General features: G+C 44.1%; 1 protein-coding gene across 16 annotated transcripts in view; it reads right to left on the bottom strand.

Moving 5' to 3' along the window:
- Positions 1 to 19184, bottom strand: part of UIMC1 (ubiquitin interaction motif containing 1) — a 380703-nt gene that overhangs the window by 29030 nt on the left and 332489 nt on the right. The gene's annotated exons all lie outside the window — the stretch shown is intronic.

Raw genomic sequence — 19184 nt, 5'->3', positions numbered from 1 at the left:
AGCACCAAAAAGACACGAGGTGCAGATCAGTCACTTACATTGCCCCATGACAGGAACCGCAGGGCTTAGACCCGGTCTTTCTCAATGACATCCTCGACGCACCAAGAGTTGTAAACTCAAAAAATTTGACTGAGGCATAGCTCTCTTCAAATCAGTGCTGGCTAGCGTGGAAAGAAAAGAACTGACATCAGCACACCGGGTGGCAGCTGTATAGGACCTGCGACGTCATATCTGGTGCGGACTATGCTGACAATGGAAGCGGGCCGATCGACACCACCTAACGGCGCGCAGGGGTACAGCTCAAAAAGAAACTTTGGATCCAGATTGACACCCGGGGAGTAATTTTAAGGTAAAGAATCTGCAACTACAGTCACTATCAGATGAATCTGATTCAGCGAGCACAAGCAGACGCAACCCACTAGGCAGCAACCTGTACCTGCAGCCCAGTCATCGATAAATTGCCAACCATACCTGTAAAACGCAACTCTGTGCTAAAAGAAATAAAAACCCAACTTAAGTCTGGAACTGTGTAACCACAAAAAAATTAACGACCTACATTCCATCTGGACTGACATTCACCTAACAGTAGAATCTAATGGCCACCAACTCCAGAGCAGGACAAACTTACAGATAGATTTAAAATGACCTTGTCAAGCTACCTGAATAGCTGTCTGTCTAGTCAGTGCTAATCAGTCTCTAAAAAAAACAGCATAAACTGCAAGGAAATGCTTACAAACATGGCTCTCAAGGGGGCACATCCAAACAGTTGGGCCATATATGCTCTCTGTTTAGAGCAGTACCCAAGCATGTAGACCTAACCCACTTATGAAGGCCACAGCAACTGGGATAAGCTGGAGTTCTCCAACTCGCAAAATTACTGTAATGCAAAAAAAGAAGAGCACCATGAACCTCCAGCACAAAATAAGTTACTAAGTTCACAAAAGATACAAATGGAATCTTGGGTGACCCAGTAGGAAAAAGGCCCTTATTGTGATCAGCAGAAATTAGAGATGGGTAAAAATATTACTACTCTAACTTATCCTTTGGACAGAACACCAGAATATAGGACCAGTACTGAGAGAACTGCAGCACGAACAATCAGTGTAGGAAGGAACTTCACTTGTGGTAGTGTGAACTAGGTGCCTCAAAATCCACCCGGCACCACAGAGTTGACAGAATCCAACAACGGAGCTAACCTCAAGTAACAGTACGACTTCCTCTGACTGTCGACCAAAGTCACTTGGTATCTGAGAGTAAGGACAAGAAGGAACATATGGCTCATAACGTTTGCACATTGTTAAATAAATTAATTTTTACATCAAAATATAAATCTCAGGGGCAACACAACCTTATCAACAGAAGCTCCATGCTGCATATGACCTAGGACAGTGGTTCCCAACCTATGGTCTGGGAACCCCTGAGGGTCTGCGAAGCCTCCTCAGAGGGGGGGAGGCGTCAGTAAATACTTAGAAAATTAAATAATAATAACGGATTAGTAATGTGTGTATAAATAAAGTGGCTAAATGTACAAATTAAAATTTTAAAACGTACTGTAAATGTCAAGGAATTTGAAATTAGAGGCTAAAAACTAAATTAGTATCCTCAGATTGATTTGTGGGAGCAGTGTAGGTGCATCAAACAGAATATAGTAAGGACGATGGGTGGCTTCAATTGAACTTAGAAAAGCTCCAACCTAACTATTAAAATTAACTTTTTTTTAAAAATGTATATTATATCAAATGTATTATCATTAGCGTATGTGTTTGATGAATGCCTGTTTATGTATTTTTTGTGTATTGTTTAGTGGTTCAAATCATTAACAGTGTTTAGGCCAGAGTCCCTGAATTCCAGTAATGACTCAGTTGGGGGACCCCGGATTACAATAATGATTTGAAGTGGGGGGGTCCACATAATTCAAAAGTTGGAAACCACTGCTCTAGAACATCCATGCAAGTGTTCTGGAATGCATTCCTGGAGTAACGGTCAATTAACCAGCATGTTGTACTCACAGAATTATAGCCATAGAATAAGTCCCTGCAGATATCTGGGACCTCAGACCTAATTATGCACCAAAATAGCTAAGCAAAAATGTGTTTTAAATTTGTCCTAAGCCAAAGAAAGCAGGAAAAGGCTTCTAATGGTCTCAAATACAACTGTTCGCACCAAATGAGATTTTCACTTTTACCCCTAAATCTTAGAAAATCCTTTCCCTATCTTGTCCGATAAGGCGTTGCTATTAAAAATATCCCATGCGTGGAAGACGATCGGTATGTGTAACTTCTAGAAACTGTAAAGCTATTTGGAGAAAAACTTGAAATATGTGGCGTCTGCCGAAAAAAAAAAAAATGTCATTGACAGCCCCCAGTGAACTGGAACAAGCTGAGCAGAGGGAAGTGTAACCAGGGGCCCCACAGCTCTACATAGGGACCACATAAAACTCCACTGTTTGTTAGGAGTGGTACCTAAAAAGGGATAGCGTTTTTAATTCATCATCGTAGAGGAGGAATTTAACGTAACGTTTTGCTTGTACCACCTTGTAAATGGTGTGGCCTAAGTGGTGAATCACAGAAAGAAAACTCAAAAAGTTAACTCTGAGCATTTTTAGGAAGTGCGTTAACATTATGGAGCTTGCACTTTCTTGTCACAATAAGCACTTTAAGATTGCAGGGTCCAGGCAAAACCCCAATGTCTGCTAAGAGTGGCACCTCCATTATGGCTGAATTTTATATAATGCAGTAGGGGATGAATTTAATATGAAATGTTATCTTGCATATCTTTGTAAAAGGTGTGGCCTACGCGGGGAACTACAGAAGGAAAATTGTATTTACTAATTTTTAGTAGGTTTATAAATTGTTTTTATATTTATGTTTGCACTTTCTCTGCACAATCCAGTACTTTAAAATAATACAAAATTATTTTAAATTTTGGTAACTGGTAGAACAATATTGACATGCGGGTAGGTGCACAGATTTCATCTACAAAAAGTCTCAACTGCTGTTTACATTGTTTATGTGCCAAAACATAACATGCCGTTCTCTGCACTTGTTTCACCGTAATATTCTAAGACGCTTCCCTTTATGCTTTATTAAATGGAAATTTAGTTCTTAATCTTTCAGCGCTGTTGCTATGATTTTAATTGTAAAAGTTATAATTGACTAATCAATATATTGTTCATTCATTCAGCTTTTCCCCTACACGGTACCATTGTATGGAATTAGATTAAATGTAAACTAAGAAAAGTAATACAGTTTCACAGCTGTCAAACTGACCCGGTCCGTGGCCTACAATTTCGATGTGTTTTGTGCTTCTGAATGAGGTTGGTTCATATACATTGCCACAAGGCCCTCTGATTAGGATATGGGTAGTGCTATAGAATCATTTTATTTCTATGCATGCAATGTTTCTATATGCTAGAGCTGTTCTCAGATTTTACCTTGGCATAACTACCTTTTTTGTGTTTAATAATGCTTCATTGAATTAGTTAATAAACATTAGTACAATAAAATAACTACATTGGAACTAAAACAGTCATAAAGATAAGTATACCTATAAAAACAATGTATGCACACAATCGGAATAAAATATTGTACCATAGAATAATAGCATTTTTATTATGTTTTAGTAAAGAAGAAAGAGAAGAGAGAAAAGAAAAAGAAAAAGAAAAGAAAGATTAAAACAATGCAAAATGAAGATTACATGTTCTCAATTGAGCAACCATTAATTCTAAATAAAAAAGAGAAAAAACACACAAAAAAAAAAATATTCAAGGAGGTTCAAAAGCAGTATTAACAGTAGTATGAAAGGTCTTGTGTTGTGAAAGAAAAGAGGTGAGAGGAAGCATTAACTTGTCTCTTTTAATTAACAGTTGAGTAGCATTAGCATTTGCTCGATCCATTCTGTGATTATAGCAAATCAGATTCCACCAAGCTACAACAGATATTTTTGTGGCATCTTTACAATTAGAAGTTATAATTTGCAGTGCACTAACAATGAGTAAATCAGCCTGTTTACCAAGCAGGGATTCAGAATGCGAAATAGAGGCGGTACTGCCCAAAAAAATATGTTAATATACTGAAGGGTACATTGATGAACAAAATTGGATTGACTTTACCCCAAACTTGTTTAGAACACGACCAGACTTACTGTCTGTAGTATGTTTACATTTATAAAGATCTATAGGAGTATAGTACAACCAATTATAAAAATAAAATAATGTTTGGGTAGTAGACGCCGAACGGGATGTTGTAGGGAGTTTTGACCATATTTGTTACCATGTAGATATAGAAAAATTTGGATTGAAATCCTGTTCCCATGCTAATTCTATTTTAGACTTTAGTCTCACACGACTGGTATGTGTAAGTGTTCTGTATATAAAGGACGCTGGGATTTGGGAGGAGAAATTATGAGGCTGGGAAATAGGCTGTGTAGAAGAAGGAGTATCCAAAGAATGAGATAACAATTTATAGAGGACAGCAGAGAGCGTCTGGTACTTCAAGGCGTAATAAGAGGAAATATGTAATGTTTGTTGAATATCCTGAAATGCAAGTAGAGCGTTATCTAAAATTAAATGATCCAGAGTTCTAATGCCTTTGTGCACCCACTCCTTCCAGACTAAAGTTCTATTATGAATTTTAATATCCTTGTTGTACCATATGGGAGTTTGCCTGAGGTTCTCAGATGAGGAGTGAGAGGAAATTAGCAATGGCTTGGCAACAGAGATAGAATGAGTGATGATCGGAGAGTGAAGAGATTTATAGGGTTTTGAAAGCCGAATTGCATCTCTAAAAGTAAATGGTGTAATTTGGGAGTGTTCCAATTGACTCCATAGAGAGGTTCTATTGTGAAAAGTGGGAGAGAAGGACAACCATATTTGTTTTAAAACAAATGCAGAATGATATCTTTTAAGGCATGGAAAATTTACACCTCCATTATCTCTAGGTTCTTGTAGTTTGATTAAAGATATACAAGATTTACGTTTGTTCCATAAAAATTTCAAAAATAATGTATTTATAGTTTTTAAAAAACAGATGGGAGTTTAACTGGGAGCATAGATAGATACAAATTTTAAATGGGCAACAACATCATTTTGATTGGGGCCAATCTTCCCCACCAATTTAAATAAAGAGGGTACCATATGTCAAGCAATTTCTAAATCTTTGACTCGACTTTTGAGATTAATTTGAATAGTTTCTTTAATAGAATTAGAATAGGATATGCCCAGGCATTTAATATGCTTAGAGTTCCAAGTAAAACCAGTATCTTTAAACATGTCTGGTAACAATAAGCATTTAATGGCAAAACCTCTGATTTGTCGACATTAAGCTTATATCCTGAGACATTTGAGTATTCTCGTAGTAAGCGAAACAATTCGGTCATAGTCTGTTGAGGATTAGAGATGAAGAGCAAAATATCGTCAGCATATGCTGGAAAATTTTATCTTCATGTATTTATGCTTAAAGCCGTAAAAATCAAACGACCTACGTATTTTATTTAGAAGGGGCTCAAGGGCTAATATAAATAAAAGAGGTTGTAGAGGACAACCTTGTCTAGTACCTCTGTGTAGGGGGAGGTAATGGGATTGTTTACCATTGACTAAAATAGATGTAGAAGGCGAGGAGTATAAAATACTAATAAGTTTAATATTATGAGGACTAAAACCATGCCATTTTAATGCTCCAAACATAAAATCCCAACAACCTCGCTCAAAGGCTTTTTCAGCATCAAGAGTTATAGCAGCTATAGGGTCCCTGGACTTAGATCAAGATGGATACATTTGAGAAAAGTTCTAGAATTATCTGATATGTACCGCCCCTTAACAAAACCTGACTGATGAATGTCTATGAAATCAGGGATAAAATGATTAATACGTAAGGCAAGGACTTTTGCAAAGATTTTACAGTCAACATTAATAAGGGATATAGTCGATAATTACCACAATTGGATAAATCTTTATCTTTTTTTAGGAATCAAGCACAACATAGCTCCAGAAAAAGTGCCCTTTGCTTGATCTTGTGACATGAAATATTGTATAAGTGTTAATAACTATGGAACTAAAATGGATGCAAATGTTGAATAAAATTGAATTGAAAAGCCATCGGAGCCCGGGGCCTTATCTTTAGAAAGTTTGGTAATGGCATTTTTAATTTCTGTCTCACAGAGTTCAGAGTCTAATAGAGACGGATCTACTTTATGAGTCAGAGGAATAGAGTGGAAGAAAGCATCAACCTCAGATATATTAGAAGTGTTTTCAGGAGTATATAATGTGGCATAGTAATCAGTAAAACATTCCAGAATTTTTAAGTCATTAGTGTGTGTTTCCAAATCTGTCTGTAATAACAGTAATTTTAGACTTTTGTTTTTTAATCTTTAAGTAGTTTGCCAATAGTTTACCCGCTTTATTTTCACCCCCCCATAAAATATGGAATTTATTTTGAGTAGAGTACCACATGCACTATCCAAAGATTGCTTATTGTATTGTAATTTAGCATCAATCAACCTGGATAAAGTATCTGGTTTGTTAGAGGAGAAGTATTCAAGCTCTAGATGCTTTATTTGTGCAAGCAATGGAGAGGAAACTTTAGAATTGTCTTTCTTTTTAGTGGCAACATAATGTATAATAAAGCCTTTAGCAGTAGCTTTGAATGCATCCCATATAAAATTCATCTGAGTGTCGGAAGGTAAGTTGTGCCTAAATATTCTTTAGAAAACATTGTAAATTGTTCAATAAATGAATGGTCTTGCAATAAAATGTTATTAAACCTCCAGCAATTAGAAGATGGGAAATTTCCTGGAAAGTTCAAATCAATAATTTGAAAATCAAGTCATTACCTGGGCGTGATCTGATTTAAGAATAGACCCAATGTCAGTATGTGAAATTGAGTGTAAAATATTTTGTATAGCGAATATATGATCTATTCTAGAATATGAGTGATGTACTGCAGAATAAAACATACATTCTAATACATCTGTGTAGGAGGCTGGACTGGCTTGTAGTGAGTACCAAGGGGTACTTACACCTTGCACCAGGCCCAGTTATCCCTTATTAGTGTATAGGGTGTCTAGCAGCATAGGCTGATAGATAATGGTAGCTTAGCAGAGCAGCTTAGGCTGAACTAGGAGACGAGTGAAGCTCCAACAGTACCACTAGTGTCATATGCACAATATCATAAGAAAACACAATACACAGACATACTAAAAATAAAGGTACTTTATTTTTATGACAATATGCCAAAGTATCTCAGAGTGTACCCTCAGTATGAGGATAGCAAATATACACAAGATATATGTACACAATACCAAAATATGCAGTAATAGTATTAGAAAACAGTGCAAACAATGTATAGTTACAATAGGATGCAATGGGGACACATAGGGATAGGGGCGACACAAACCATATACTCCAAAAGTGGAATGCGAACCACAAATGGACCCCAAACCTATGTGACCTTGTAGAGGGTCGCTGGGACTATTAGAAAATAGTAAGGGTTAGAAAAATAGCCCACCCCAAGACCCTGAAAAGTGAGTGCAAAGTGCACTAAAGTTCCCCAAAGGACATAGAAGTCGTGATAGGGGAATTCTGCAGGAAAGACACAAACCAGCAATGCAACAACAATGGATTTCCAGTCGAGGGTACCTGTGGAACAAGGGGACCAAGTCCAAAAGTCACAAGCAAGTCGGAGATGGGCAGATGCCCAGGAAATGCCAGCTGTGGGTGCAAAGATGCTGCTACTGGACAGTAGAAGCTTAGGTTTCTGCAGGAACGACAAGGGCTAGAGACTTCTCCTTTGGAGGACGGATCCCTCACGCCGTGGAGAGTCGTGTAGAAGTGTTTTCCCGCTGAAAGACCGCCAACAAGCCTTCCTAGCTGCAAATCGTGCGGTTAGTGTTTTTGGATGCTGCTGTGGCCCAGGAGGGACCAGGATGTCGCCAATTGCGTCAGGGGACAGAGGGGGCGTCGAGCAAGACAAGGAGCCCTCTCAGCAGCAGGCAGCACCCGCAGAAGTGCCAGAAACAGGCACTACGAGGATGCGTGAAACGGTGCTCACCCGAAGTCGCACAAAGGAGTCCCACGTTGCCAGAGAACAACTTAGGAGGTCGTGCAATGCAGGTTAGAGTGCCGTGGACCCAGGCTGGACTGTGCACAAAGGATTTCCGCCGGAAGTGCACGGAGGCCGGAGTAGCTGCAAAAGTCGCAGTTCCCAGCAATGCAGTCTGGCGTGGGGAGGCAAGGACTTACCTCCACCAAACTTGGACTGAAGAGTCACTGGACTGTGGGAGTCACTTCGACAGAGTTGCTGGATTCAAGGGACCTCGCTCGTCGTGCTCAGAGGAGACCCAGGGGACCGGTGATGCAGTTCTTTGGTGCCTGCGGTTGCAGGGGGACGATTCCGTCGACCCACAGGAGATTTCTTCGGAGCTTCTAGTGCAGAGAGGAGGCAGACTACCCCCACAGCATGCACCACCAGGAAAACAGTCGAGAAGGCGGCAGGATCAGCGTTACAGAGTTGCAGTAGTCGTCTTTGCTACTATGTTGCAGTTTTGCAGGCTTCCAGCCCGGTCAGCAGTCGATTCCTTGGCAGAAGGTGAAGAGAGAGATGCAGAGGAACTCGGATGAGCTCTTGCATTCGTTATCTAAGGAGTCCCAAGAGACAGAGACCCTAAATAGCCAGAAAAGAGGGTTTGGCTACCTAGGAGAGAGGATAGGCTAGCAACACCTGAAGGAGCCTATCAGAAGGAGTCTCTGACGTCACCTGATGGCACTGGCCACTCAGAGCAGTCCAGTGTGCCAGCAGCACCTCTGTTTCCAAGATAGCAGAGGTCTGGAGCACACTGGAGGAGCTCTGGGCACCTCCCAGGGGAGGTACAGGTCAGGGGAGTGGTCACTCCCCTTTCCTTTGTCCAGTTTCGCGCCAGAGCAGGGCTAAGGGGTCCCTGAACCGGTGTAGACTGGCTTATGCAGAAATGGGCACCATGTGTGCCCATGAAAGCATTTCCAGAGGCTGGGGGAGGCTACTCCTCCCCTGCCTTCACACCATTTTCCAAAGGGAGAGGGTGTAATACCCTCTCTCAGAGGAAGTCCTTTGTTCTGCCATCCTGGGCCAAGCCTGGCTGAACCCCAGGAGTGCAGAAACCTGTCTGAAGGGTTGGTAGCAGCAGCAGCTGCAGTGAAACCCCAGGAAAGGCAGTTTGGCAGTACCAGGGTCTGTGCTACAGACCACTGGGATCATGGGATTGTGCCAACTATGCCAGGATGGCATAGAGGGTGCAATTCCATGATCATAGACATGTTACATGGCCATATTCGGAGTTACCATTGTGAAGCTACATATAGGTAGTGACCTATATGTAGTGCACGCGTGTAATGGTGTGCCTGCACTCACAAAGTCCGGGGAATTGGCCCTGAACAATGTGGGGGCACCTTGGCTAGTGCCAGGGTGCCCTCACACTAAGTAACTTAGCACCCAACCTTTACCAGGTAAAGGTTTAGACATATAGGTGACTTATAAGTTACTTAAGTGCAGTGTAAAATGGCTGTGAAATAACGTGGACGTTATTTCACTCAGGCTGCAGTGGCAGGCCTGTGTAAGAATTGTCAGAGCTCCCTATGGGTGGCAAAAGAAATGCTGCAGCCCATAGGGATCTCCTGGAACCCCAATACCCTGGGTACCTTAGTACCATATACTAGGGAATTATAAGGGTGTTCCAGTATGCCAATGTAAATTGGTAAAATTGGTCACTAGCCTGTTAGTGACAATTTGTAAAGAGAGAGCATAACCACTGAGGTTCTGGTTAGCAGAGCCTCAGTGAGACAGTTAGGCATCACACAGGGAACACATACCTATAGGTCACAAACTTATGAGCACTGGGGTCCTGACTAGCAGGGTCCCAGTGACACATAACAAACATACTGAAAACATAGGGTTTTCACTATGAGCACTGGGCCCTGGCTAGCAGGATTCCAGTGAGACAGTGAAAACACCCTGACATACACTCACAAACAGGCCAAAAGTGGGGGTAACAAGGCTAGAAAGAGGCTACTTTCTCACAATCTGGATATGTCATTCTCCATATTTCACGTAAACCTCTGGAGGATATTGCTTGATGAAATGCTTTTTGGATTTTATTCGGGATATAACGAGTTTGAGAACGACGATCTACAAAAGGATCCATAAGTTAATTGCAATCACCTCCTACCACAAGATTGTCAGAATTGCAAGATAGTAGTAAAGAAGAAAAATTAATCCAAAATTGAGGCTCTACTCCAGTTGGACCATAAACATTGCAAATGGAATACAGCACCCAGTTAATTTTAGCTGTCATCAATATCCATCTACCTGTAACATCTTTAATATCTTCTATAACTTGTATTTGTAAAGATTTATGAAACAAAATTATTACCCCATTCTTGTTATGAACTGCAGAGGAACCAAAAACGTGACCAACCCAGCTTCTATTTAAACTTTTAAAGTCCTGCTCCTTAAGATGTGTTTATTGTATGAGAGCAACCTGACAATTTAATTTAGAGAGATGTTGGAGCACTCTTTGTTTCTTAACCAGATTACGTAAACCCTTAACATTCCATGAAATAATACGAAGTCTGGTCATTTAACTGGGGGAAGACATTTAGACAACAGAACATTAACAAAACCTAAGATACATACAAAATGTGAATCGTAGAATAAGGTGAAAGGGAAAATTATGAACACATATCCAGATGAGGTTGCTTGTGGATGCCAATATTGCATTGCAAGGTAAAAAAAATATAAAAGAAGAGAGACAAAAGGAGAAGAAGAAAGTACAAAAGATGGAGGAGTAAAGAGGTGGCAAAAGCACCCCATGGCATAACTACCTTAAAAACTCAGGCTCTTTGTAAACTATAGTCAAATTAGCACTGGAATGTCTACTTCCAAATAGCCAAATGCCTGCAAAATGTTAGCATCATATTTAGCTTGAGATTGATTATGTATAATTTCTAATCCTACATTTACAAACAAGTCATTACAGGCTCCTCAACCAAACGCCGAACAATCTGCTATGATAGAGGAGGGACATTTAGAAAGGTATCCATTTCGAAAGATTGACAGTATGTTCGGTTAGAGTTGATGGGTGACTTGCGCTTTCCTTTTGTATGGATCTGTGCTCCTGCCATACAGCGAGATATGGAACTCATCTTCAGTGGGACACCAAGGATTACTTGCACATACAGAGTTACACTCTAAAGACCAGATGAAACCTTGCTATTTACTGAGAACTGATAAACGTCCGTCTTAATAGCTTTAAAGAGGCACTGCTTCTACAATTTACAGTATGTGGTCGGTACCAGGTGTTTCTTTATGAGCTTTCCGTCAGCCCGTCTTCTTGTCGATGGCCTCCAGAGAATATGTTACACGCCTTTGTCACTTACCTGTTAAAAGAAACTTCCAAAGGATCCTGATACAATGTTAGTAGAAAACAGTTTTGGTGTTGGCCACATGTGGTGGGAAAGCCGGTTTGGCTGCTGCCAGTCTTTTATTGGGAAGTAAGGAGGACAGGGGTAAGGAGTGAGGGGGTGGGGTTTGAGAGAGAAAAAGCATGAGAGAATAGTGTGAATGTGTGTGCTGCACCATGCTCTAGGTTGCCACCGCCTTCCAACCCTGGCCAGTAAGGCACACAATCATAATTACTTTTGGAAATGCCAGGGGAGATCGGAGGACGGACCCTTCTGGAATTTGGAGACGCAAGGAAATTCTGGGCCTCAGCAAGAGTTTCTCCATATCGCATTAGCTAGCACAGCAAGAAGCAATAGGAAGCCAATATGTAAACGAATGAGCAATCCTTTCTGTTCTGGGAAAAAGGTGTATAGGAACACTGGCCTGTGTAGGTATCTGTCCCCTCCACCTCTACAGTGGGTTGCAACATTAGCCCACCTGTGATCTTTTCTTTCATGCTGTATGCCTCTGATATCTCTGGTTCAGAGGCATAATGGATAGAGTCACAAATATGCTAACAACAAAATGGACACTGGATTGTGCCAATTCAGAGAAAATGAGTCAGCCGGTTGATGGCATCAATGTAAACATTAAGGTGACTCCAGAAATTTGATGCTGGGGTTTCAAGATTGCAATAGCTTTGTAGATAGAGGGAAATATTTGGAAACAGCTTCCACCTGGGCTCTTAGCTTGGGTAATCTTGGCAGTGCCTCTGAGGCTCCTGCAAGGGGACAGGCGAAAGAGTTCTTTGCTTTTGTGAGAAAAGGCTGCTCCCCAAACCAGAGTAACATTTCCCATCATGGGACTTGGAAAAGTGGAGAACTAGAAGAGGTACTGCCATAAAAAGAATGCACTGAAACATTTGAATAGAACAAAGGAACCGATCCCAATAAGTCCCATAATCTCTCCAACATGAAGGGTGTACTCATCCCATATCCCCTGTATTTGTTTAAGATAGGTGCCTAGTCCCAGGTACCTTGAACAAAAGGTCAGATAATAGTCACTTACCTGTAATAAAGCTTTTGCAGCTTGATATGCTTTTAGATTCACAAGTTGTGCAAAAGTACACAGTCTAGTGGTAATTGTAGAAAAGACACTCTTTTTTGACATAGTTATTCCCCACTTTTTGCCTGTTTATCAGTGTGTTTAGACTGTTTTCACTGGGATCCTGCTAACCAGGAACCCAGTGATTGAACTCTCTCTTCCAACTTTGGTTGCTTTGGAATCCTTTGCACCCCTCAATTGGCATACTGGTGTACTCCTGTAAGTCCCTAGTGTATGGTACTTAGGTACCCGTGGCATTTGTACACCAGGGGTCCCTCATGGGCTGCAGCATGGATTATGCCACAATGGGAGTCCATGCAAACTGTGTCGGCAGGCCTGCCATTGCAGCCTGCGTGAAAAGCTGCATGCACCCTTTCACTGCTGGTCACTGCACCAGGCCACGGTAACTCACCCCTATAGTAGGCCTTCCTGGCCAAGAGAGCAGGGTGCAGGTTTCTGTGTGTGAGGGTACCCCTGCAAGAGCAGAGGTGCCCCTACGAACTCCAGTTCCAATGCACTGGACTTCGTAAGTGCGGGTAAGCCATTTTACCTGTGTACTGACCACAGGTCACTCACTACCTGTGGTCCAACCACATAATGGTAACTTCAAACCTGGCATGTTTGGTGTCAAACATGTTGAAATCATACCCAATACTAATGCCAGTTTTGGTAGCATCATTCCATGCACTCTGAGGGCTCCTTAGAGGACCACCCAGGATAGCTCCTACCAGTCTTTCAGGGTTTGTGGGCAGCACCTCAGACAGGTTTCTGCCCTCCTGCTGCTTGACCAGCTCAGGCAGGGGAAGGGAGAACAAAGGATTTCCTGTGGGAGAGGGAGGCAACACACTCTCCCTTAGAAATAGGTGTTACATGGCTGTGGCGGGGTAGCCTCCCCATGCCACCGGCTTGATTTGAAGGGCACATTAGGTGCCCTTGTTGCATAGTCCGGTTTGTACCAGTCCAGCGACCCGGTCCCTTCTCTGGCGCGAAAGCACACAAAGAAAGGAGAGTGACCACTCTCCTGTCCACCATCATCCCAGGGGTGGTGTCCAGAGCTCCTCCAGGAGCCCATTTGCTTCTGCCATCTTGAAAACCAGATATGCATAGGTCCCTGGGAACATCTGCTTGGTCAGGACAGGTGACTGACGTCAGTGACCCTCTCTGATGGGTGGTGACCCTGCAGAGTGACCAATCCCCCTGGAAGGACCATTTAGGGACTCCTTGATGGGTGGGTCCCCAGATTCGGCATGCAAGAATCTAACAGGACTCCGCTGCATTGACCTCTTCTGCTCTTGGCCACCGGAATCGCAACTGGACTCTTCAGGAGCCAAACAAGCCTGCAACTCCCAAGACAACCCCCCCTTGCAACACTGTTTCTCCAGCTCCTTCCAGCAACTGCAACATTTCCACAGCTGTGCAACCTCTGGGGTCAGCATGACTTCAGCTGCACCAAAGAAGCAAGAATAAATCTTCCTTGGAGTGAAGGAGTCACTCCACTGCATCCACAGGCACCTAAGGCAACAACGTCCGGCTGCAGGGATCTGCTCTCCTCTGGAAATGCCTCTGGGGACAGGTTTATACTGGTGGTGGGGGACCAAGCAATTCTCCTTAGGACCACTACAGCTCCTGCAATGGCCATGGCACTCCTGGAAATCTTTTCCAGGGTGGGTTTTCCTAAGGAGGTGGTGTCAGACAGAGGTGCCAACTTTATGTATGCATACCTGAAAGCCATGTGGAAGGAGTGTGGTGTAACATACAAATTCACCACCCCATATCACCCACAAACGAATGGGTTAGTTAAGAGATTCAACAAAACCCTCAAAGGCATGATCCTGGGACTCTCATAGAAACTCAGAAGGAGATGGGATGTTGCATTACCTTGCCTCCTTTTGACCTACAGGGAAGTTCTACAAAGGAGAGTGGCCTACATCCCATTTGAGCTTTTGTTTGGACATTCTGTTAGAGGTCCACTTGCCCTTGTGAGGGAAGGTTGGGAGCCACCTCTTAAACAGGACATAGTAGAATATGTACTCAGCCTCAGAACCAGAATGGCTGAGTACATGAAGAGGGCATCTAAAAACCCTGAAGCCGGCCAAAAACTGCAAAAGGAGTGGCATGACTGAAAGGCTGTACTGACTGACTACCAGCTAGCTCAAAAGGTGTGGGTCCTTGAGCCTGTGGCTCCCAGAGCACTCCAAGGTAAGTAGAGTGGTCCTCACACTATTGTGGAAAACAAAGGTGAGCGGTCACCTACTTGGTGGACATAGGCACTCCCAGAAGCTCCCACAGGGTGCTTCATGTGAATCGCCTAAAGCCCTATTACGACATGGCTGACATGACACTGCTCATGGCCACTGATGAAGGTCAGGAGGAAAAGAGTAACCCTCTCCCTGACCTCTTCTCCCTCAAACCAAAAGATGGCACAGTAGAGGGAGTAGTTCTTGCTGACTGCCTCTCTGACCAACAAATGAATGTCTGTAGGAATCTCCTTGTTCAGTTCTCTGAACTGGTTTCCCTCACTCCTGGTCAAATCACATGGTGTGAACACACCATTGACACAGGTGACAGCCTGCCTGTAAAAAGCTAAATATATAGGCAGCCTGATCATGTCAGAGAATGCTTCAAAGCAGTAGTGCAAAAGATGCTTGCCTTAGGAGTCATTGAGCCTTCAGACAGCCTCTGGGCTAGTCATGGTGCCCAAGCCCAACTCTCAAAATGGTAAAGAGAGATGAGGTTCTGGTTGATTACAGAGGCCTCAAAACAGTCACCAGGACTCATCCAATCCCTAGGGCAGATGAGCTGATAGATACTTTGGCTGCTGCCAAGTATCTTAGCACCTGATTTGACTGTTGGATACCAGCAGATCAAGTTATCAGAGGATGCCAAACCTAAAACACCTAGGTGGCACAATCACTTTACAGTGATGCCCTTGGGTCTGAAGAAAGCCCCTGACACATTTAAGAGGCCCTTTGGTTTGAAGAATGCCCCTGCCGCATTTCAGAGGCTGGTGAACAAAGTTCTGCAAGGCCTGAAAGCTTTAGTGCTGCATATCTACACAATATTGCTACCTTTAGCTCCACCTGGGAGGATCACCTGGTCCACCTTGAAAATGTCCTTAGGGCCTTGGAAAAGGCAGATGTCATTATTAGGGCATCAAAACGCCAGACAGGGCAGGACAAAGTGGTTTATTTGGGTCACCTGGTAGGTGGAGGCCAAATTCAGGCACTCCAGGGCAAATTCAGACAACCTTGGATTGGGCTGCCTTTACCACTCAAACCCAAGTCAGAGCCTTCTTAGGCCTGACTGGGGACTATAGAATGTTCATTAAAGGGTATGGCTCCATTGTAGCACTTTTAAATGACCTCACCTTCAAAAGGATGCCAAAGAACGTCTTGTGGACAGCTAGCTGCTAGAAGGCCCTTGATGACCTGAAACAGGCTATGTGCTCTGCTCCCATTTTAAGAAGCACCGATTACTCCTAACAATTAATTGTTCAAACAGATGCTTCTGAGGTAGGGATAGGGGCAGTACTTTCACAACTAAACAAAGAGGGTCAGGCTCAACCTGCTGCTTTCATAAATAGAAGGCTGACCCCCAGACAGAAGTGTTGGTTAGCCATTGAGAGGGAGGCCTTTGCAGTGGTCTGGGCCTTGACAAAGCTGAGGTCATACCCATTTGGCAATCACTTTCTTGCTCAGACAGACCACAAGCCCCTCCTATGGCTTAAAAAGACGAAAGGAGAAAATCACAAATTGTTGAGGTGGTCCATTTCCCTATAAGGAATGGACTATACACTGGAACATAGACCTGTGAGTAACCACTCTAATGCAGATGGACACTCCAGATATTTCCACTTAGACAATGAAGAATCAATTGGGCGAGGTTAGTCTTATTGTCCTCTGTTTGGAAGGGAGGAGGTGGTTGTGTAGGAATGTCACTCTTTTTGGCATGGTTATCCCCACTTTTTGCCTGTTTATCAGTGTGTTTGGACTGTTTTACTGGGATCCTGCTAACCAGGAACCCAGTGATTGCACTCTCTCCTCTAAATTCGGTTGCTTTGGTACCATTAACATCCCCACAATTGGCATCCTGGTGAACCCCTGTAAGTCCCCAGTATACAGTACTTAGGTACCTAAGGCACTTGTATGCCAGCCCCCCCCCCCCCCCCATGGGCTGCAGCATGTATTATGACACCCCTGGGAGCCCATGCAAACTGTGTTTGGAGGCCTGCCACTGCAGCCTGCGTGAAAAGCTGCATGCACCCTTTCACTGCTGGTCACTGCACCATGTCACTGTAAGTCACCCCTAGGGTAGGCCCTCCTAGCCCAGAGGGCAGGATGCAGTTCCTTCTGTGTGAGGGCACCACTGCATAAGCAGAGGTGCCTCTACGAACTCCAGTTCCAATGCACTGGACTTTGTAAGAGCGGGAAGCCATTTTACCCATGTACTGGCCACAGGTCATTCATTACCTGTGGTCCTGCTACATAATGGTAACTCTGAACCTAAGTGTCAAACATGTCGGAATCATACCCTAACACTAATGCCAGTATTGGTGGCATGATTCCATGCACTCTGGGAGCTCCATAGAGGACCCCGGAAATTGCTCCTACCAGTCTTTCAGTGTTTGCAGGCAGGTCACGCTGCTGCAGCCCCTCAGACAGGTTTCTGCCCTCCTGCAGGTTGACCAGGTTAGGCAGGGGAAGGCAGAACAAGGGATTTTCTATGGAAGAGGGAGACAACACACTCTTCCTTGGAAATAGGTGCTGCATGGCTGGGGAGGGGAAGCCTCCTTATGTCACATGCTTGCGTTGAAGGGCAAATTTGGTGCCCTCCTTGCATAATCTGGCTTGCACCAGTCCAGGGACCCCAGTCCCTGCTCCAGCGCAAAGGCACACAAAACAAAGGCGAGTGACCACTCCCCCATCCATCACCACCATAGGGGTGGTGTCCAGAGCTCCGTCAGATTGCCACTTGATTCTGACATCTTGAAAACAGGATGTCCATTGGCCCCTGGGAGCATCCGGTTGGTCAGGACAAGTGACTGACGTCAGTGATCCCCTGTGATAGGTGGTCACCCTGCAGAGTGACCAATCACCCTGGTAGAATTATTTAGGGACTCCCTGGCGGGTGGGTCTCCAGATTCTGCGTGCAAGACTCCACCAGGACTCCTCTGCATCAAACTCTTCTGCTCCTGGCCACAAGAACCATAAATTGACTTTTCATGAACTGATCAAGCCTGCAACTCCTGAGACGACTTGGCCTTGCAACATTGTTTCTCCGGCTCTTTCCAGGAACTGCAACATTTCCCCGGCTGTGCATCCTCTGGGGTCGACAAGACTTCAGCTGCACCAAAGAAGCAAGAAGGAGTCTCCCTTGAAGTGAAGGAGTCATCCCCTGCATCTACAGGCACCTAAGGCAACTACGTCCGGCTGCTGGGATCTGCTCACCTCTGGAACTGGGTGGACCCTGCAACAGAGGTATTGGTGCTGAGTGGTCCTACTGGCCCTCTCTGCCCTCTGTTCAATTTGGGAGACAGTAAGCCCTTACCTCTCCTTGCAGGACAGTACCCCTGTGCACCGCAACTCTTGCAGCCACCAAGGCTTGTTGACTTCTGCTCTAAGGAATTTTCAGGCTCCAAGTAGCCCCGGCCTCCAGAATTTCATCCTTGAAAGGACAGTCTCTCCTTTGCTGCTTCAGAGACGTGGCACTCATTTCCAGGTGTGCTGACTTACGGTGCCTGCTGCCAGTGGATTGCCTGTGGGGTCTGAGACTGCTTGTGCTGGCTCTTCCGACTGATGAGGGCCAGCCCTGACTCCCCTCAAAGGATCAAGACCCCTGAACCTTGCTGGTCCTCTTCAACTCTTCTTTTGCTCCAACTTGCATTTGCCAAGGCTTGTTGGTGGTCCTCCGGACCACTGACCATCTGCGACCCGGCAACCGGCGTGGGGCATCATCTGCATGACTCGAAAGACCTCTCTGCAGCTCCAAGGCTCCACAGATGATCATCATCTTCCCCCGTCAGACCGAAACTTCACCCACAGAAGGGTGGTTAGTGGCTCCTGCCCAGCCTGGACACTCTTGTGTGGACTGGACTCTGTCTCCTCCTTTTCCAGGTCCTCTTCTTTAGGAATCCACCGCTGGGTTCCACCGGATTGGTCCCGGTTTTGCAATCTTCCTCTTTCCAAGTCCTCTTGTTAGTCCTTGGAATGACCAGGAAATTAACTCTGCTCTCCTAGTCCCTCGGGGTCACTTAGGTACTCACCTCTTGGGGTCCGGAGTTCTCCCAGCTCCCTGCTGACTGCTCCATATCCTTGGGTGGGGGACCTCACTACGAATTCCACTATTTTATTATATGGGTAGGCTCCCCCTCTAGGGCCCTAACTATTTCCCACTAATGTTTGCCAATGCTTGTTGTTTCTATATGCCAATTCTTAATAATTACTGGATATATAGTATGTACTTACCTCTGGTTGGGAAACTGCCTAGTTCAGTGTTCCTATAATAAAGTACCTTTATTTTTGCAACACTGTGTGCTTCCTTTCAGGTGTGATAAGTTGGTGTGGGACTGCTGTGGTATTGCAAGTGTGTCACACTCCTACTAGATAAGTCTTAGCTGCTCACCTCAGCTACCACTAGAGTGCCCTGGCTTCCTAGACACTGTCTTCATTCACT

The sequence above is a fragment of the Pleurodeles waltl genome, chromosome 7, assembly GCF_031143425.1.
Source record: "Pleurodeles waltl isolate 20211129_DDA chromosome 7, aPleWal1.hap1.20221129, whole genome shotgun sequence".
Taxonomy (NCBI): Eukaryota; Metazoa; Chordata; class Amphibia; order Caudata; family Salamandridae; genus Pleurodeles; species Pleurodeles waltl.
The sequence above is the reverse complement of the archived record's forward strand: the minus strand, read 5'-3'. Positions and strand labels throughout refer to the sequence as shown.